The sequence below is a fragment of the Ranitomeya variabilis genome, chromosome 6, assembly GCF_051348905.1.
Source record: "Ranitomeya variabilis isolate aRanVar5 chromosome 6, aRanVar5.hap1, whole genome shotgun sequence".
NCBI lineage: Eukaryota > Metazoa > Chordata > Amphibia > Anura > Dendrobatidae > Ranitomeya > Ranitomeya variabilis.
In genome coordinates, this window is record NC_135237.1 from 417,790,760 (window position 1) to 417,812,646 (window position 21,887).

Consider the following 21,887-nt stretch of genomic DNA (forward strand, 5'->3'; position numbering starts at 1 on the left):
AAGCATGAAATGCTCAATAGTAAAGAAACACAGTGGTAAACTGTATATATACAATTACTGAACATGGGATGTACACACAGCTAGGAAACAACTGGTTCCCTCCCAGGTTTGAGACCAAAGATGCTGGACAGAGTCCCGCTGTGAAGCTGGAATTCATTTCTCTATACCAGACCCAATGCTAGCCATGAAAAACCTTCTGCACCAGCCACTGCCAAAGCCCCAAAATATAATGCATACTACCCCAGGTTAGCAAAATCAGGCACTGAGAGAGCGGATGCCCGGATTACTATTCATTCTGTATTAATTTTTTTTAAGAAACTTTTTAAATTATTGAAAATATAACTGCAATGTAATACAGTAATGGCTTTTTTACTTTAGTGAAAACATTTCCATTCCATTCATATTTTATATCTATATATGAAATGGAATTTGGTAGGCTTGATTCACATATAGGCAGTATTTTGAAGCAGATTCTGCTCCAAACTCCATAGCTGGCCACTGAATGAATATGAAGCCGAAAAAAATCACCCCACACAAAAAAGCCCACTCCGTAAAAAGTTCATGTTTCCACAGCAGGTACTTATTGTTGCATTTTTCCAACCTACCCATCTCTATCACTTTTTTTGTAGTCTTTCACTTAGTTTCTCACCTTTTACACATTTTCAGTTGTCACTATTTATGTAAGCTGGTATTTTTTTATAATATGCATCTCATATTTGATACAACTGATAACTTCTTTTTATATGAACTGTCACTTTAATCATGCTTTGCACTTTACGCTAATATTTATTAATATTCATGCATCATGCATATTACTGTTAAGTCATATTGGGTCATGCACTGTCACTTTATATATTCCTATTTGCAATATCTATATTCAGTTTATGGTTTGAGGACTGTCACTTATCATTTGTATACAATTATGGCCCTTTGTGTGTTCCATCATGTTACCTCTTTGTGTACACTGACTGTCACTATGGTTACCTGTGCGTGGTATCTCTAATCCTTCACTCACCAGTGGTGCGCATGCAGGCCCACTTCCCCTCTTTCATCCCCTGATGCGTCTGTATGGCTGCATCGCGGTCTCCTAGTCCGGCGTCCACTCACGTGACCCACGCCAGTGGGGCTCTGGGTCACATGATCGGGATGCCTCTGTGACATGCTCGCTGATGGGAACGACGGGCAGGTAGTGGGTGTTTGCATGCACCAATCCTCACTGGTTGGTACATGTCCCTCTTATGAACCCTTGTGGTTCATGTAACCTCATTGGGCACATGCATATATATATATATATATATATATATATAATGACGCTGGTCCCACATGTCAGTCACTCCCCCAGAAGAAAGCTTGTACTACAAAACGTACATAAGGATACCTGGCGCCACACTGCACTCTTGCAAAATGATTTGATATCTCTTTTCATTTTTGCTCTCCTATGTCTACTTTCAGCCTGTGACATTATGTATGGCTTATAGCTTACCTAATCTCTACTGTTTGCTTATGCCATTGGCCATACTTTTGTCACATTCCCATTGTAGCTATTTGTCACAGCATCACTTATTTTGTCTGTAAATCTTTACCTTGTTCAAACTTGTACCGATTTGACATTTACCTTGTGGAGCCATGTTACAGCTAACTCTGTTACTATGGTTTTTAATCATTATTAATAAAACATTTTTTTTTATCATTTATTTACTTGTTTGATTTTTGGTCATTCACACTTTTTTCTCTATGATTTCTACTTTTGGTAGAAAAGTCTACATTAAAAATTCTGTGAGCCTACCTACATTTATGAGAATCAGATGTACAAAATATTTATGTGTGCACTACTCAAATATAAAAAAGTAATGCAATTCTCAATGTTGTGACCTATTGCACTAAATGGATTAATCTATTTTTAATATAATGTTTATAAACATCTAATCTTTATTATTTATTAATAGATATTACGTAAGTGCATTGAACTCAGTTAAAGTAATATTGGCTACTATATGTAATCATCCTTCTTCAAAACCCTTTTGCTTCTATTTGTTTTAGAAATGACCATGCTTGTTAGTTTCTTAATTAGTGTACTTCATTTGGAGAAAAAACTAAATATGGAACATATGCATTATAACCTCACATTTTACATTGAGACCAAGGGATCACTCTCATTTATGTAGAAAAATTGTACTAATTATCTGACACCTCTAATGATTTTTTTGAAAAAAAAAACCAACTGACCAGCACCTCTGAACAGAATAAAGCAAGATAGAAATGTCACCTTTTTGTCCCTTCCTCTGTTCCTTATATACACAAATGGTGTCCAATAAACAGATTTTGTTATTTGAGTATTTGGTTGTGCAGGCCTTGCTTTAGTCCATTCTGTTCTCTCCCTGCTGTGCATTACTATTTAATGGACTTGGCCTTGCACCCTTTCCATTAATTTATTGGTTTACGGCTAGAGTGCACCCTATATATATATATATTACCTGTTCCTTATATACTGCCGTTATTGGACAAACAATCAGTAGATTTGATTTTCAGTACCATCTCTATGCCAATGACACCCAATTATACACCTCTACCCCTGACATCATGCCTGTATTATGACAAAACACCAGGCATTGTCTTTCTGCTCTTATTCATATCATGTCCTCCCTCTATGTGTAACTGAATCTGTCAAAAACTGTACTCCTTGTGTTTCTTCCCTCCACTAACCTACCTATGCCCAATATTGCTATTTTAATGTCTGGTTCTACCATTACTCCCCAGCAACATGCCCGCTGTCTTGGGGTCATACTTGATCCAGATTTTTCCTTAACTCACCTGATCCAATCACTCACCCTCTCATGTCATCTACACTTCAAAAACATTTCTACAATTTGACCTTTTCTTACTTTTAACTCTGCAAATCTCTTACTGTTGCTCGTAATCATTCTCTTCTGAACTATTGCCTCGCTTTAGTAATCGGTCTCCCTTTTACTAAAGTCTCCCCTCTACAATTCATCCTGAATGCAGCAGTCAAGATCATATTCCTCGTCAACCGCTGCAACAATGCCTCCACCCTGTGCCAGTCGTTGCACTAGTTGACCATCCAATATAGAGTTCAATATAAAGTCATTACTCTCACCCACAAAGCGCTCTATGCTTCAGCACCACCCTACATCTCCTCCATCATCTGAGTCTACTACCCTACCAGTGCATTCCATTCTGCTATTGACCGAAGATTAACACCATCTATAATCCGAAACTCACATTCTAAGACTTATGGAGAGCTGCGCCAATTCTTTGGAATGCATTACCCAGGACACTTAGTGTAATCCCCAATACCCTGTTTTAAGCATGCCTAAAAAATGCATTTCTTTAGACTGGCCTATTGCCTCAACATACTTATCTAACTATCTCTGTTTTGCCTATACAGAATTTTCTTCAAAACCAGGACCCTCGTATTATCTGTTCACACACCCTACATGCACTTAATAGCCCTCTGTGTCTGTTCACATACTGATTGGTTACTGGTTCATGCAACATTATGTGAACACCGTATTTATTATATTGATGACTGGACCTTACAATATAAGCAATTGTTACCATTCACCTTTCATGTCTCCCTTATTTCTTCATAGATTGTAAGCTTGCGTGAAGGGCCTTCATTCCTCTTAGTACCTGTTTATTTATGTAATTACTGTTATTGTGTAATGTATTTTATGGTTTGCACAAATCTCCTCTAAAATGTAAAGTGCTGTGAAATATGTGGCGCTACAGAAATAAAATTATTATTATTATGTGGTTCAAATTACATATATTCAATGTTTCCATATATTGTAGCACACACAGTGCCGATGCATTCTGTCTTTATCTCCAATAATTTTTGTTTTATGAGGTATTGTAAACAGTGATATTTATTAAATTTAGAGATTTTTTTGTTAGTTAACCCCATAACCCCTGGACCTTTTTTCGATTTTGATTTTCGTTTTTTGCTCCCCTTCTACCCGGAGCAATAACTTTTTTATTTTTCCATCAATATGGCACTTGAGGGCTTGTTTATTGCGGGACGAGTTGTACTTTTGAATGACACCATTGGTTTTACCATGGCGTGTACTTGAAAACAGGAAAAAAATTCCAAGTGCGGTGAAATTACAAAAAAAGTGCAATCCCACACTTTTTTTTTGTTTGGCTTTTTTTTGCTAGGTTCACTAAATGCTAAAACTGACCTACCATTTTGATTCTCCAGGTCATTATGAATTCATAGGCACCAAACATGTCTAGGTTCTTTTTTATCTAAGTGGTGAAAAAAATTCCAAACTTTGTTAATAAAAAAACATTTTGCGCCATTTTCCAGTACCCGTAACGTGTCCATGTTTTGTGATCTTGGGTTGGGTGAGGGGTTATTTTTTGCGTGCTGAGCTGATGTTTTTAATGATACCATTGTGGTGCAGATATGATCTTTGATCGCCCATTATTGCATTTTAGTGCAATGTTGCAGCAAACAAAAAAACGTAATTTGGGCGTTTTGTCTTTTTTCTCACTATGCAGTTTAGCGATCAGGTTAATCCTTTTTTTATTGATAGATCGGGCGATTGTGAACACGGCGATACCAAATATGTGTGTACTTGATTTTATTTTCATTGTTTTATTTTGAATGGGGTGAAAGGAGGGTGATTTTAACTTTTTAAATATTGCGCTTACACAGTTCATATTGAAGTCTTTGAAAAAAAAATGTCATTATAACAAAATGGCGCCAGCGGTGGTGCATATGCAATTATATCTATCGCTTGCTGATAAATACCGGGGAACCTGTGAAGCAAGCAGGCGGGCAGCATCGCAAGAAGACGGGGGGCGCTAGACGAGGAACAGCGACACCCATCGGACTGGACCGGTCCCAGGTGAGTATAATAAAAATTATTTTTCTTCTCCTGCAGGTCGGATCGGGGGCTTACTTACAGCATTATAGAATGCTGTAGATAAGCCCTGAAAGTTGGTGGCCGTAACTCGTATCGGCGAAACCTGGTGACAGATTTTCTTTAACTAGGCACATATGGCATCACTTTCAGCATGATTTTAAAATAGAATAAAGCAAAATAAGGTAATGGAATTTATCACAAAAATTCTTGATTTTACAAAGACTGATCCATAAATAAAATGAGTTTAGTTACTATTCAAGTAACAATAAGCTAGCAAAGAGTAGGAAACATGGCACTATTAGCAAAGTAAAAAACTCTTTGTTTGAAGTCTGTCACCATTTATATGATATAAGATCATTTTTATTTAGATTTTTTAAGAACATGACCAAGTAACAAATTTTTGTACTTGATTTTATATTACTTAGTTTCTTATAATAATATTCAAAACATTTTAGTTAAGATATGGGAATGTCTGTACATGGCTAGAAATGTAAATGCATTATATGCAAACAGATCACTTATACATAAAAACTGTTGGAGGCTTACTAAGTAATAAATCTACTACTAACTGTTGCTAGCTGAAATGTGAATATGTTACTTTAACATACTCTATAATGTTTACTAAGAAAGGAAAAGGTGATTGTAATGCATAGCTCTAGCACTGTATGCCCTAGTGCAATCAGTCTTATGAAGAATACTTCAGAAGCATATGGAAGAATGACAATAAAACAACTGAAAACAATATGACTTATTTGAAATTCAAAAACAAATCTTGAAATCTACCTGTCTTAGGTTTAGGAAATGCTAAAGTTACAGAATAAATATAGAGCTACCGAACTTAGAATACATGTTAATATAATGTATTTATTATAGGGGTATACTGTACAGAGACCCATATAAAAAAAAAACAAATAATCCAAGACATAATTTTAAGCATGTATTCTTCCTTGGGGTAAGTTCACACCAGGCATTTTTCCAGTGCTTTTTTATGCATTTATAATGCAAATTTTCAGCTGTGTTTTACAGTACTAGCTATGTCTATAAGATTTCAGAAATCTCATGCACACACTTTTTTTTGGCATCAGTATTTTGTGCTTTGCATGTTTGTTTGCACAATAGAGCATGTCACTTCTTTCATGTTTTTTCAGCATTTTTTCAGCGTTTTTCACCCATTGACATGAATAGGTGGTGAATAATCACTTAAGATTTGCAGCAAAAACTCAGACATCTGTTTTGCTGCTTTTTGTGCCAAAACCTGATTCTGCAGAATAGGACCTTTTTTTCTTGCAGTAAACTTTATCAGCATGCACAAGAGACAAATCTAGCATGCTAAAACCACAGCAAAAAAATGCACAAAAAAGCGAAACCTTTTTTTCTGCAGCTTCTTTCCATCCAAGAGGTTTTGCTGCAGAATAAAAGCTGCAAAAATGCCTAGTGTGAACTTACCATTAGAATATTTTTTCTGGAAAATAATATTGTATCATAAGGTGGACCTAAAATGTATAGGGTCCATACACACAGCAAATAACCTAGCTTTGACAATAACTGATACACTATAGATAAATATTTGCTGTACTCAAAGCATCTATTAATCATCTTCTACAAATAGAATGGCTTGCACTTAGGAGTGTATATGAAACAGTTAAAGAATATTAGCAACTTAGAGTATATTGCAAAAAATAAAAGTAATTGTAGAATTGTTTGATGGGCAAAAAAAAAATTAATAAGGCTATGAAAACCTCATTTTTCTAGTGAACTCATTTTCTTCTTACTGTTCTGAAGTGGGACTTAGTTTTTAAGCATGGCATGGACAAAAAAAACTTCTCAATTCCCTGCGATCCATTTGACTTTTTGAATTTAAAATTTGCTGGAATAATTAGCGGACACCATGTCGTGTTTGGAGAGCCCAAGATATGCCATAACAGTGGAAACTCCCCCACAAATGACAACATTTTGGAAACAAGACCCCTTTGGGAAGTTATCTAGATGTGTATTGAGCATTTTAATCCCCCAGTTGCTTCACAGATGTTTATAACATTAAGCAGTGAAAATAAAAAAAATTCAAATTTTTCCAACAAAAATCTTTTTTAGTTCCAAATGTTGTATTTTCAGAAGGGTAACAGGAGAAATTGGACCCCAACATTTGTTGTGCAATTTCTCCTGAGTTCACCGATACCCCATATGTTGTCGAAAGCTACTTTTGAGGCACAGTGCAAAGTTCAGAATGGAAGTAGCGCCATATTACAGTGCAGATTTTGCTGCACTTGTTTGAAGGTCCCATGTTACATTGGCAGAGCCCCTGAGGTGCCAGAACAGCATAACCCCTCATAAGTTACCCCGCTTTACAAACTAAACCTCTCAATGAATTCATCAAGGGGTGCAGTGTTTATATTGCCATCACAGGTGTGTCACAGACTTTTATACCATTGGGCAGTGCAGAAAAAATAATTTACATTTTTACCACCAAGATTAAGCGTTAGCCCCAAGTTTTACATTTTCATACTGGAAAAATGGTAAAAATGGCACCAAAATGTGTCCCACAATTTCTGCTGAATGTAGAAATATCCTATATGGATATACAGGACTGATTAGCGATACAGAGAGACTTGGAAAGGATGGAGCGCTATTTGCCTCCTGGAGTGCTGATTTTCCTAGAACAGTTTCAATATAAAGAGCCCCTAAGTGCTATAAAAGCAGAATCGCCCCTCAAGTGATACCATTTGGAAATTATAACCCTTTGGGAATTTTTCTACATATGTAGTTACGATTTTGACTTCATGGGTAGTTTCCAGAATCAAGCAGTAGTTAATGTAGCTGAGTGAAAATTGCAAACTGCCTTTGCAGTGACCAGTATATGTTAGTGACCAGTACATTGCAGTTTACCAGTACATTATGCCCAGCTCATGCTTTTGGAGACACGCACCTGTAAATTAGGCGAGCTCTCATCACTACAGTAATGCCAAATATTTGGCCACTTAATGTGGTTTAGGTACACTTGGGCTCAGATGGGAGTAGAGAATTTGCTGAATTTCTTTTTCGGAGCGAGGAGCCATTTAGCTTTTCCAAAGCCTTTGTGCTACCAGTAACATAGAAGCTAGCTATAATTCCATTAACAGATGACGGACCTGAGTGAGGGCTTGCTTTTTTTGTGGATTGAGTTAAAGCTTTTATTGGAAACATTTTACATAACGTTTGGAATCACTTTTATCTGGTGCTCTACACTGAACACTTTGTGGTTTCCATACAAATCTCTGAGTAACATGATAGATAAAATGCCCGAGGGATCCATTCCCTATAATGAGGCAACAGAGTGACTCTGGACACTTTCTGGCCTCTACCCAGTGGTGTCCTTTTGAGAAGTGCACAAAACTGTGGCCAATGGCACTTTAATACAATCCTAAAAAGGCAGACACCGCCAGATCACAAGTCCTATGGCATCCACAGTGCCTCCATCTGCCTCATTATAGGGAATATTCCGCCAGTGGTTCTGTCCAAATCATGTTTCAGAGATTTATATGGAAACCCCAGTGTAAGTGCTCAATGCAGAGCACAGGATAAATGTGCGCCGAGCCTTACTGCGATCTTTGGGAGGCAGAATGAAAAAATCAACAGCATGTGTAAAATTGGTTTAATTTATTTTTTGTTCCTCTTGCAGTATAAGTGATTTGGGGACCTTATTCTTTGGGTCGGTGCGATTATAGCGATACCAGATTTATATCAGGTGTTTATGTTTGGCTGCTGTCACACAATAAAAAGCGCTTTTCATAATGCAAAATAGTTTTTGCATTACAATATTTAGACAGCTATAATTTTTCCATATTTTTGCTAACAGAGTCATGTGATGACTTGTTTTTTGTGGGATGAGATGACATTTTTATTGGTACCATTTTCAGGTACATGACCTTTTTTGATCACTTTCTATTATGTGTTTTGGGAGACAGAATGAACGAAAACCAGCAATTCAGGAATTGCTTTTTGTTTTTCATTTTTTCCATTCCTCGTGCGGTAAAATTGGTAAGGCGGCTTTATTTTTCGGTTCAGTACGATAACAGCAATACTCAATTAATTTTTTTTAATGTTGTGGCGCTTTTACAGAATTAAAGCTATTTTATCTCATTGCGATCTCATTGCATTGTTCTGAAGGAAGCAAGCAGGGAACCGATTCTATTCTGAAATGCTCCTCGATGTTGCTGTCACTACTGGCAGCAGCATAAATGCCCATGATCACTGCTAGTACCGATCATGGGTGTTGCTGTGGGGGGTCAACTCTCACAAAGAGCTGATACCCAAACCCGATCGCCGCGGCGCTCTGTGTGAGGCTGCGCGATCACGGCGCCGTACATATGCTGGTGTTTGCAGGAATGCAGCTCCCGCAGAGCCTTATGTGTATGGCGCATGTCAGGAAGGGGTTAATGTAGTAAATAAGATGAAAATGCCTGAGTCAGTGGGAAGTGATAATAGTGTCACTAGCAGATCTGGTGGTAGGGACACTGGAATTGACAATTGATGATAATGGCGCTCTGAGTCATGATGAAAGTAGAGGTGGGAATCAGGAAATGGAAAAGGATATTTATTACACTGCGGCAACTGCTACATGAGTCATAACTGATGATAATGAGGATTACAGTATGTAGTGAACAAGACATGGGAACCGATCGGGGTGATGAGGAGGTGATGTAATTAGAGGAAGAGGATGATGGATTTGGTGATAAAGATTAGAGCCAATGTCCGATCAAAGATCTGCCAACTGCAGATCTGTATATTCCATGGTTAGCTCAGGAGCAGGTGATGCTTCAACTGCTGTTAATAGAGGAGGCTGCTCAAATGAGAAAAGCAAAATGGCATGCGATTTGATCAAGTCTCAAGTTGTCCTCCTCTTCTTGATCGTGTTTCTGGTAGACAGACTGAATCCTCAAGCATGATCTGATCAGTGTCATCACCATCATCATTTACCGCTTGATGTACTTCCGCTACTCCTCTTTCACAAACTCAGATATTCACTTATGTTAGGCGGCACTGAAAAAACAATATGAGCTTAATCACCCCCCGCCTGGTAATGTTGCTGGTGATGGAGTTGCTGCCATGCCATTTAATGTGTACCAGCCTCACTAAAAGATACCTAATTGCCATTGCTACTCACAGAAATGGGTTTCTGCTCTGTGCTGTCATATGCAGGAATATGTGGGTCACTTCCTGAACTTGTTGCTGAGCTTGAAAGTGCCCTGCACCATTGACACTTAAAGCAGCAATTATGGACAGGAACAGCACACGTTTTTCATGGTCCACTGTGTCAATATTTTCCAGACATGCATCGATGCCTAACAGCAACAGGATAGAACATTACATCTACTACTTGCCTTCTGTCTTTTCTTTCTTGTAAGTTTAAGCCATAGCAAGATGTTTTGCAGCATATGAGCATGGATGACAAAAGCATACATGCTCAGAGAGGGTATTCAACAAGGCAGGTGTGACACTATTCACAACTTATGGACACGCTATGAGTTGGGGAAATCAGGGAGTCCGAGGTCAAAAGCCAAGGGGGTACATAATAAACATAGAGGTGAGGCAAAGGCTTAGTCAGGTCACTATCCGGGGTCAGAATTCCAAGAAGGCAGCAGATCAAGACAAAGGGGCTAGGCAAACAGATAGTCAAAGGCAAATTCAACATCCTATAACAAGGATCAAAATGCAAGAGCTCAAAACACAGAGCAAACACACAACACACTGCAACTAGTAGAGATAACAGGCAGATAGCCATCTAATAGCTTGTGATTTTCTTGGAAAAATACTTCATTTTCCGGAAACATTTCAAGGGTGCCAACACTTTCAGCCATTACTGTATATAACATCCAGCAGGCCACTACAGAAAAGGACACATAAATGAGTGACCAACCCATGAGTGGCCTGGAAAGTGACATCATAGACAATTAATTTTATATAGCAACAAAAATTATGATCAATTATTTCTAAGACATTATGTTAGAAAACTGTTGGAACATGGCTGGAATCCAATTGCCAGAGGAGCATGAGCAGGCAACAGCAAGCACTGGTATTAGTCCTTGGATGTACAATGGGATTTGTGGAAACAGTTTGGAGAAGAGTGGAAACAGTCTGGGTAAGACAGTTCAGGAGCTGGAGACTGGAACTAGACAACAGCTAGACACAATATTAAAGCAATGAATGAGTGTTCTATGTTCTATGTGGCCTTAAGTTGGGCCAAACTTGCAGGAAAGTGGCATCCACAGGTTCAACATTGGCCATCTTACTGAAGGCTGATTGCAGAATACAATAACAGCTTCCAGTGGTGGAATTGCAGCACAATTTAGTAAAGTGAATCATAGCAGCCACTAATGGGTGATACACAGAAGGACAACAGAATCCTAACACATTGCCACAAACTAGAAAATATTACAAAAAACTTTAAAGTTATAGATTGTATTTAAACCTTTGGACACAGGGACTTAAAGGGTTGCCCAATCTAAAACGATAAGTTTGCATTCAATCTGTGTGATTGCATACTTTTGAATCCTCCCAGAGCACGCACTGTGCGCTGTAAGATTCAATGGTTTCTGACCAAGAATGACAGGTACATGTGCGCTATGTATACTCCCGGCCAGAACCTGATTAGTGGATATGGCCTTGTGCCACACACTTGTATTGAGCAAGGCCGCTCCCCAATACAATGAGTGTGGCCAACCAGTGAGAGCCGCTATCTAGTGGGTACAACCTCCATCAGTACAAGTGTATGGAGTGCAGCCGCGTCAACCAGTCGGGATAGGGCCGGGAGTATATATAACACATACATCACTGCCGTTGTAGACTTAGAAACCAATGAATCCTCACAGCGCACAGTGCTTGCACTTTGGGGATTCATAAGTATGTATCACACAGAGTAACTGCAGACTTATTAGTTTAACCTTTTTAAGGCAATGAATGCAAAATACTTCACTCTGAAATAATTTAATCCTGAGTGATTGTACATCACCTCCAGAAGTAACTATTTTAAATCATTCACCTTCTAGCTTGTTTAAAAAAACTGCTTTTCTCACATTTAGTTTAATTTTTGCAATAATGCATCCTAAGTTTAATTTTGGACAAAAGTGTATTGTCATGTCCTGAGTTATTAAATCTGTGAGGCAATTTTTATAGTTTTGCCTCTGTACACCACCAAAAAGGATCTGAAAGAAAACTCAAGCTTCATTTCAAAAATTTTAACAAAAATATTGCATTAACCATTTAGGAATAACAAACAATCTTTACATACAGTAAATATAATTTACTCTATACTCTATACTGTACTATATACTGGTTTATTTGAACCTTATAGCGCTATTTAAAAAGAAGCTTTCACTTGCTCAAAAAAACTAAGTTAAATAATTTGTAAAAATACTTGAAGTCCACTGATTCTGCAACTTTTTTTCCTTTTTCACTTTTTGCTCATCAGCTCTCCATTGCAGAGATATTCACATTTGTTAATTTTGGAACACGGTATGTAAAGTTTCAGCTTGTGGGCATTTCTTAAGAGTTTTCTGAGGGGGCATGCACTTTTACGCCTCCCTCCCAGATGCTGTCAATTCCAGCTTGGCAGTGGATCTAGAGGTCTCAGATGCTTCTGAGCTGTGATGGCAGCATCTGCAAGAAAGAGGTGAAAGAACATGCATGCCATGCAGAGACTGTTCTTAGACTGCTAAACTACCGAGTTGTGACTTGCAGCAATTGTCAAGGAGGGGTGAATTCACGTGCCCCTGAAAACTCTGAAATCTCCAGTTAAATTACAAGCAGAGATTTCTCATAATGTGTTCCAAAAGCAACAAAAGGTAATATGTCTTCAATGGAGTGACGTAGCGTATAGCGGCGAATAGTGGCAGAATCCGTGGAGCTCAGAGATTTTTATAAATTGTTTAGTTCAAATTTTTGAGCAAGTGACAAGTCCTCTTTAAGATTTGATCTTTCTAATATGAGGCACTATTTATGAATGAATGTTAAGATTTTCTTCCACTATACCTATATAATTTAATTCAATAGTCTACCAAATGTCTGAATGTCTATTTCTGCTTGGTGTAGCATGCAAGTTATTTTAACAGCTTTTAGAGATAAAATCATAGGCAACATCTGCAGGTTAAATTTAATAATAATTATTCACGAACCTGCCAGTTCTCACAAGGAAACAGGAGCCCAAAGGTTTGCTTATTTCATCTAAACTCTAATCTGTCTAATTTTCATAACAAATACAATTGCTCACATGAAAATTACATCTGTAAGTAATACAAATCTGATGGTGCATAGCAGTATCGCCAACAAACATGTTCCTCACAGCTGTCTATGGGAGCTGACATAGCAGTCTGGATCTTGCTTGGAGTTCGCTAAAAGGCAATGAGAAAATAACATTCATTTAAATTAATTGCCATTTACATCATGCTTCCAAACATTAAACACTAATTAAACTCTTGCAGGAATGCTAGAAGCTTTGATCATGGAAACATACTGTCTACATTTTTAACTGTCATGTTGTAGAATTAATTAACCTTTGTGCCAGTTGAAAAATTTAAATTGCTTCATGTGAACTTGTAGCTATTAAAAAATTTAAAATAATACATTCACAAAGACAATATTTTCCTTGGAGGATTTATAAGTAATGCATTGAGTATTCTTGTTAATTTAACAGTTTTCGATTTCACATTTATATATAATGTTGCTCTGGTTCTATCTTGTTCACTTTCACCTTGACTATTTTTGTCAATGAGCATAGAAAACTGCATAAGTGTTATTGCATTGCACTAAACTACTCTCAATCTATATACTAATGTTACTGTTAAAATGTAAAAGCCACATTTATAGGAATGAGGGAGAAAATGAAAGAGAGACAGGAAGGAAGAAAGAAATTACAGAAGGAAAGAAGGAAAGAAGAAAGGGAAGTAGGACGAGAGGGAGGGAGGAAGAAATGTAGAAGAGGCAAAGGAGGGTGGAACTAAAAGGTGGAAGGAGACAGAAGGGAAGTAATGCTCAAAGGAAGGGAGAAAGGTAGGAAGGTAGGGGGGAAGGACGAGAGGGAGGGGGGAAAGAAGAAAGGGAGAAAGGAAGAATTAAATATTGTAAATTACAATGAAGACAGACAAATCTATTTATAAGTTTCTATTTATCAGTTTCCTTATCACTGCACACTGTGGATATGGATTTTTTATTTTTCATATTCCCAATTCATCCACAAAATCAAGATACTGAAACAATAAGTATGTTTAAAATAGCAATACATTCTATTATTTTATCAGTGCATAAATTAATGAAAATAAGCAAAATGTTAATAGATCTAGGCAACATATAACGATAAGTACCGTATATACTCGAGTATAAGCCGACCCGAGTATAAGTTGAGACCTCTAATTTTGCCACAAAAAAACTGGGAAATCTTATTGACTCGAGTATAAGCCTAGGGTGGAAAAATGCAGCAGCTACTGGTAAATTTCAAAAATAAAAATACTTTATTTTGAAACATACTTTAATGAGCGGTACTATGTGACCACTCAGCACAGGAACAAGCTGCTGGCGCCAGAGAGCATCTGAGAAGCAGGGACGTGCAGAGACCGCGCCAGGAGGGGGTGAGTACGATGTGACAGCCGCCACTCCTGCCGCTTCCCCTCCCCTTCCGGCCCCCTGGGACAATGACTCGAGTATAAGCCGATAGGGGCACTATCAGCCTAAAAATCTGGGCTGAAAATCTCGGCTTAGACTCGAGTATATACGGTACATTCTGTCCACTGTTCGACTAATTAGACTATTTTAACTCATGTGCTTTCTGTAGCTAAAGTGGTTGGCCACATTATCTTTATTTTAACAAATGGGTTGGGATATGATTTAGCGACACTAATATATAAATATATTTGCTAAAGGAAAGTGATCAACCCCTTTTAGAGGATTTCAATAATAGGATCCCTGTCATTACCACTATGTGCTCTAATAGCAAACCCAAAGATCTTCAACTCATTTGCAGACATGCTTAAGGAAACCATTTATTTCTTATAAATACATCACTTTGGAAGCCATGCGCATGCTAAATTGTCACTGAAAATATTGAATTTCCACTGTTCATGCAAACAGAACAGTACTACTTCCATAACATTGTATCAGCCTGCTGGCACTGCAGTTAGTCAAAGCTCTTTTATGGATAAATGTTTGTTTCTACCATAACATTGCTATGAGGTCTCATAAAGAAATTGCTCCCTCCTTTTCATAAAATTTGTGCTTGAGTTGGTTTGGCTCTGGGTTTCTTTCTCCTGTTTGTGTGGTGACCTAAAATGTTTAAAAGGCTGTACCATGCTTCCAGGAGAATGGTCAGTCCATGATGAAGCTTAGAACTAATTGTATTGCAATATGGTGCACAATACAGTTCAGTATTAGGGCTCATACTAACATGCGAGAAACTCGGATGAGTCTCGCATGTCAATACCCGGCACTTAGGAGCGGAGCGTGCGGCTGCACGTATTGCTCTGCGGCCGCACGCTCCGCTCCTGAGTGCCGGGTGCAGTGCCGGGTATTGACGTGCGAGACTCATCTGAGTTTCTCGCATGTGAGTATAAGCCCTTACACTGTATAAAAAACTAAAATGTGTGACCCACTGCAAAACGTATTCATGACCCAATTTATTCGCTGTGAGGAGCGAAAACTTTTGATTAGACCTTTGTAATTCCAACTGTTATGCGCATATTGATAATAGTGGTGATGTCAAGGAATTATTATGTAAGAACATGTTGGAATAGGGAATTTTTATGAAAGTTTCTGCACATAAAACCTTATAGTAATTGATATGAATACAATGCAACTCATCTATTTGTGCAGTCTTGTCTTGTTTATTATCTCTCTCAGGACAAATGAAATAAGCAGTGAAAAGAATGTATGTATATATTAATATTAGTCTATGTTCCAAGAGAGTTGCAACCTGACATTGTAGTCCTTCAGAGGGAGTAACGTGAAATGCATTTCTATGAGCCTAGTTGTGCTGAGAGTATCACACAAAAAATCATTTCTATCAATGTACCTTAAACTCTAATGGATGTCAGACTTGATTTTGAAATGAATAATATGATTATTTAAATATTCAAAATGAATGTTTTTCTTTTAGCACCATTTTATTAAAGGGTATATTTATATATTTTGCTTGATTCTGCAGAAGAAATTGAGAAACCTTTCAGATACATGACTTGCCCATAATATACAGATTCTAACTTTCAGCTTGTTTTGTAACCCATTGATGCATTTAAATTCTTCATTAGATCATTGTCTATATACACAGTAGCTTGCTCCATAGATTCTGGCTGAACTTGCTGATTTGTGAGAAACAGTGCTCTACTGATGTGTATGGGAGTCTCCAAATATCTAGTATCTGGCAGCTGGTTATTCTTTACTCTACATTGAAATGATCTGAGTAGGCATGTGTATGTAACATAGTTAGTAAGGCCGAAAAAAGACATTTGTCCATCCAGTTCAGCCTATATTCCTATATTCCATCATAATAAATCCCCAGATCTACATCCTTCTACAGAACCTAATAATTGTATGATACAATATTGTTCTGCTCCAGGAAGACATCCAGGCCTCTCTTGAACCCCTCGACTGAGTTCGCCATCACCACCTCCTCAGGCAAGCAATTCCAGATTCTCACTGCCCTAACAGTAAAGAATCCTCTTCTATGTTGGTGGAAAAACCTTCTCTCCTCCAGACGCAAAGAATGCCCCCTTGTGCCCGTCACCTTCCTTGGTATAAATAGATCCTCAGCGAGATATTTGTATTGTCCCCTTATATACTTATACATGGTTATTAGATCGCCCCTCAGTCGTCTTTTTTCTAGACTAAATAATCCTAATTTCGCTAATCTATCTGGGTATTGTAGTTCTCCCATCCCCTTTATTAACTTTGTTGCCCTCCTTTGTACTCTCTCTAGTTCCATTATATCCTTCCTGAGCACCGGTGCCCAAAACTGGACACAGTACTCCATGTGCGGCCATGTAGGACTCAGAAGAGACATCACTGAGTCAAACAAGTTAGGCCAACAGCTATCAAAGGTGTACAGACATTTGTATCAAGCAACGTGCAAGAATTGCATTTAGAAGTAAAGATACCTACACATTATAAGACCTCATCTACACTGATATTGTTTGTTAATATTTTTGATTATTTCCAAAGGTAACCAACTTAATTAAAAATTAAGGCCTGCATGAGTCCCCTAGCCCTATCTGTGCTTCCTATTCTTGCGGGAACATGCATATGACTGCTGGAACTAATCAAACTGCTGTTAACGGCAATGGAACTGTCATGTCGGACACTGTTCAGACCAGGTCGTTCGACAAACAGCGGTAATTCCGCTTTTGACCACTATGCGCTCATTGGCGTCGGCTAGATTTCATCTAGCTGGTCCGGGGTTAATTTACCTGGTGCTCTGATTGGTAGCTAGGCCATGCCCACTGCCTTTAAATAGTTTTCCTGAACATTGGGCGTCGCCGATTATAGCTTCTGTCTTGTGCGTTGTTATCTCGGTCTGGAGTGGTGAGCTAGTAGTTGGAGTATCGTTGCTGGTGGTGTATTTCCCTTTGTCTTATTTACTCCTTCCTATATTTGTATTTGTTTTGCCCTGTGCACATATTGTGTATTCCTGAGTGACTGCGGCGTGGTGTATATTTTCCGTTATCCTTGTCTGTGCTTACTGTGGGTATTGGTGTATAATCGTTTCACTGGGTGGTGGTATATATCCATATACTCACCTCTCTGGCGGTCCCTGGACCTTACCGCTGTAACCGGGAGCCTCCGTTCCTAAGAATGAGCCCGTGAAGGACCTTCGATGACGTCGCGGCTGACGTCGCGGCTTCTGATTGGTCGCGTGAGCGGTCACATGAGCGGTCACGTGACCAATCAGAAGCCGCGACATCATCGAAGGCCCTTCACGTGCTCATTCTTAGGAACAGAGGCTCCCGGTTACAGCGGTAAGAACCAGGGGCCATCGGAGAGGTGAGTATATCCATATTTTTTATTTTAATTCTTTATTTTACACATGAATATGGATCCCAGGGCCTGAAGGAGAGCTTCCTCTCCTTCAGACCCTGGGAACCATTCCGATACTTTGCGTCCCATTGAAATGCATTGGTATCGGGTATCGGTATCGGCGATATCCGATATTTTTCGGGTATCGGCCGATACTATCCGATACCGATACTTTCAAGTATCAGACGGTATCGTTCAACACTAGTTCCAACATTTCATTAATGATGTGTTCTCGCACGTTTTGGGGAAATTCATTATCGTGTACCTCGATGACATTCTCATATATTCTTGCGACCGTGATACTCATTTAGGTCATGTCAGGCAGGTGTTACAGCTTCTCAGACAGAATAAGCTGTATGCTAAACTTGAGAAATGTGTGTTTTCTGTTCAAGAGTTGCCTTTCTTGGGTTATATTGTGTCTGTTTCTGGTTTTAAAATGGACGCCGCTAAGGTGCAAGCGGTGCTGCATTGGGAACGCCCTGATAACCTGAAAGCACTTCAGCGGTTCCTTGGGTTTTCTAACTACTATAGGAAATTTATCAAGGATTTTTCCATCATTGCTAAACCGCTAACTGACATGACTAAAAAGGGTACCAATTTCTCCATTTGGTCTGAGGCTGCTGTGCGCGCATTTGAATTTCTTAAGAACAGTTTTGTTTCAGCCCCCATTCTTGTGCAGCCAGATGTATCAAGACCTTTTGTTGTAGAAGTCAAAGCATCTGAGGTTGGTGTGGGGGCGGTACTATCACAAGGCTCATCTTTGAGTAATTTGCGTCCATGCGCCTATTTTTCCAAGAAACTCTCGCCCGCCGAACGTAACTACGATATCGGCAACAGGAAGTTGTTGGCAATCAAGTTAGCCTTTGAGGAATGGCGACACTTCTTGGAGGGGTCGGTTTATCAGGTTACTGTTATTACCGATTATAAGAATCTGCTGTATTTGGAGTCAGCCAAGCATCTGTCTCCCAGGCAGGCTCCCTGGGCATTGTTTTTCATGGGGTTCAACTTTGTTGTCACTTACAGACCAGGGTCTAAAAACACTAAGGCAGATGCTCTGTCCAGGTGTTTTCCGGGGGGAGAACCTCGGCAGGATGCTGTACCCATCCTCCAAAAGGGTGTTGTGGTTTCGGCTCTCACTACTGAGGTTGAGGCTGAGATTGCTGAGGCTCAGGGGGAGGTACCGTCTGAGCTTCCCATCAACAAATCTTTTGTACCGCTTCATCTCCCCTTAAAGGTTTTGGCGGAGCATCATGATGCTGTCCTGGCTGGCCACCCAGGGGATAGAGGTACATTGGAGTTGGTGTCACGTCGGTTTTGGTGGCCCAAGATCCAACAGGACGTGGTCTCATACGTGTCAGCTTGTACCACGTGCGCTAGGGCTAAGACACCCCGCTCCCGTCCTGTTGGCACACTACTTCCTCTTGAGGTACCTAGTAAGCCACGGATTGAAATCTCCATGGATTTTATCACTGACTTGCCCTCCTCAGCTGGGAACACGGTCATCTTGGTGATTGTTGATCTGTTTTCAAAAATGTCGCATTTTGTGTCTTTGCCTTCGTTGCCTAACGCTAAGACTCTGGCTCAGGTATTTGTGCAGGAGGTGGTCAGACTTCATGGGGTTCCATCTGACATTGTGTCTGATAGGGGTACTCAGTTTGTGGCAAAATTTTGGAAAGCATTTTGCTCACGGCTGGGGATCAAGTTGTCTCATTCTTCGGCGTTTCATCCTCAGTCAAATGGTCAGACTGAGCGTATGAACCAAAATTTGGAGCAGTACTTACGCTGCTTTGTCTCTGATAACCAGGAGGAGTGGTCTACGTTCCTTCCTTTGGCTGAATTTGCTATCAATAATCACCGTCAGGAGTCGTCTGGGGAGTCTCCGTTTTTTTGTGTTTACAGGCTACATCCTCAATTTTGTACTTTAAGTCAGAGGGGCTCTTCCGGCGTTCCGGAGGAAGATCAGTTAGGAGCACAATTGTCATCAGTCTGGAGGAGAGTTAAACAGCGCCTGTTGAGTGTGGGTGCTAGGTACAAACGTGTGGCTGACAGTAGGCGTGTGCCCGGTCCGGACCTGAGTGTGAATGACTGGGTGTGGTTATCCACAAAAAACATAAGACTCAAAATACCATCCCTTAAATTGGGCCCACGGTTTATTGGTCCATTTAGGGTCGCCGCTGTCATTAACCCTGTAGCGTACCGATTGGAGCTTCCTACGGTGTATAAGATACACCACGTGTTCCACAGATCGTTGCTAAAAAAGACAGTGGGTCTTGTGGACACGACACCCATGCCTTCTCCAGTCTTGGTGGATGGTAATTTGGAATTCGAAGTCTCCAAGGTGGTTGACTCTCATGTAGTGCGCCACACTTTACAGTACTTGGTACACTGGCATGGTTATGGGCCTGAGGAAAGGTCCTGGGTACCAGCCTCGGACGTTCATGCGGACCGGCTGGTCAGGTTGTTTCACCGTCGTCATCCGGACAAGCCGGGTCCTATTAGCCGTGAGGGCCCTGGGGTCCCTCGTAGAAGGCGGGGTACTGTCATGTCGGACACTGTTCAGACCAGGTCATTCGACAGACAGCGGTAATTCCGCTTTTGACCACTATGCGCTCATTGGCGTCGGCTAGATTTCATCTAGCTGGTCCGGGGTTAATTTACCTGGTGCTCTGATTGGTAGCTAGGCCATGCCCACTGCCTTTAAATAGTTCTCCTGAACATTGGGCGTCACCGATTATAGCTTCTGTCTTGTGCATTGTTATCTCGGTCTGGAGTGGTGAGCTAGTAGTTGGAGTATCGTTGCTGGTGGTGTATTTCCCTTTGTCTTATTTACTCCTTCCTATATTTGTATTTATTTTGCCCTGTGCACTTATTGTGTATTCCTGAGTGACTGCGGCGTGGTGTATATTTTCCGTTATCCTTGTCTGTGCTTACTGTGGGTATTGGTGTATAATCGTTTCACTGGGTGGTGGGCGGTGGTTTCAGCCTAGGGTTGAGTCCAGGAGACAGGGTGAGGTTCGAGGCCTAGACATGCACACCATCAGTGTAAACTCTAGGTAGAGGGTCAGTCAGGATTTCCCTTGTCTGAGGGAAATTGCAGGGGCCCGGGTTATTAGCTCTTGCCAACCTAGTCTTCCCGTGACAGGAACATGATGCTGCGAGGGAGTGCCGAGAAGGTAAGTAATTTTTTTTTTTTATGTTTTCTGATGGGGCCATGCATACCAAGATGGAGGTGGGGACCAATCATACCGGGATAAGGATAGGGCCATGCATACCAGGACTGGGACAAGGGCCAATCATAGCAGGTTAAGGATGGGACTCTGCATACCAGCATAGCGATGAGGCTATGCATACTAGGATGAGATGGTGGCCCTGCATACCAGGATGGATATAAAGGGGACCATTCCTAGCAGGATAAGGATGAGGGGTCCATGCCTGCCAGGCTAGAGATAAGGGGGGCATGCATATCAGTCTAGGGATGAGGGAGCCATGCATACCAGGATGGAGATGAGGGCCATGCATACCAGGATAGGGATAAGGGGGCCATGCACACCTGGATAGGGATGAGGAGCCATGCATACCAGGATAGGGATGAGGAGCCATGCACGCCAGGAAGGAGATGAGGGCCATGCATAGCAGAATAGGGATAAGGGGGCCTTGCACACCAGGATAGGGATGAGGAGCCATGCATAACAAGATAAGGATAAGGGGGCCATGCACACCAGGATAGGGATGAGGAGCAATGTATATCAGGAAATAGATGAGGGCCATGCATACCAGGATAGGGATAATGTGGCCATGCACACCAGGAGAGGGATGAAGGAGCCATGCATACCAGGATAGAGATGAGGGGGCATGTGTATCAAAATGGTGATGAGGGGACCATATATACTAGGATAGGGGATATTACGTACAGAATTGGCCACATCTTTTGCTTCATTTTATTCTCCAAATTTCCTCCTCTAAAACCTA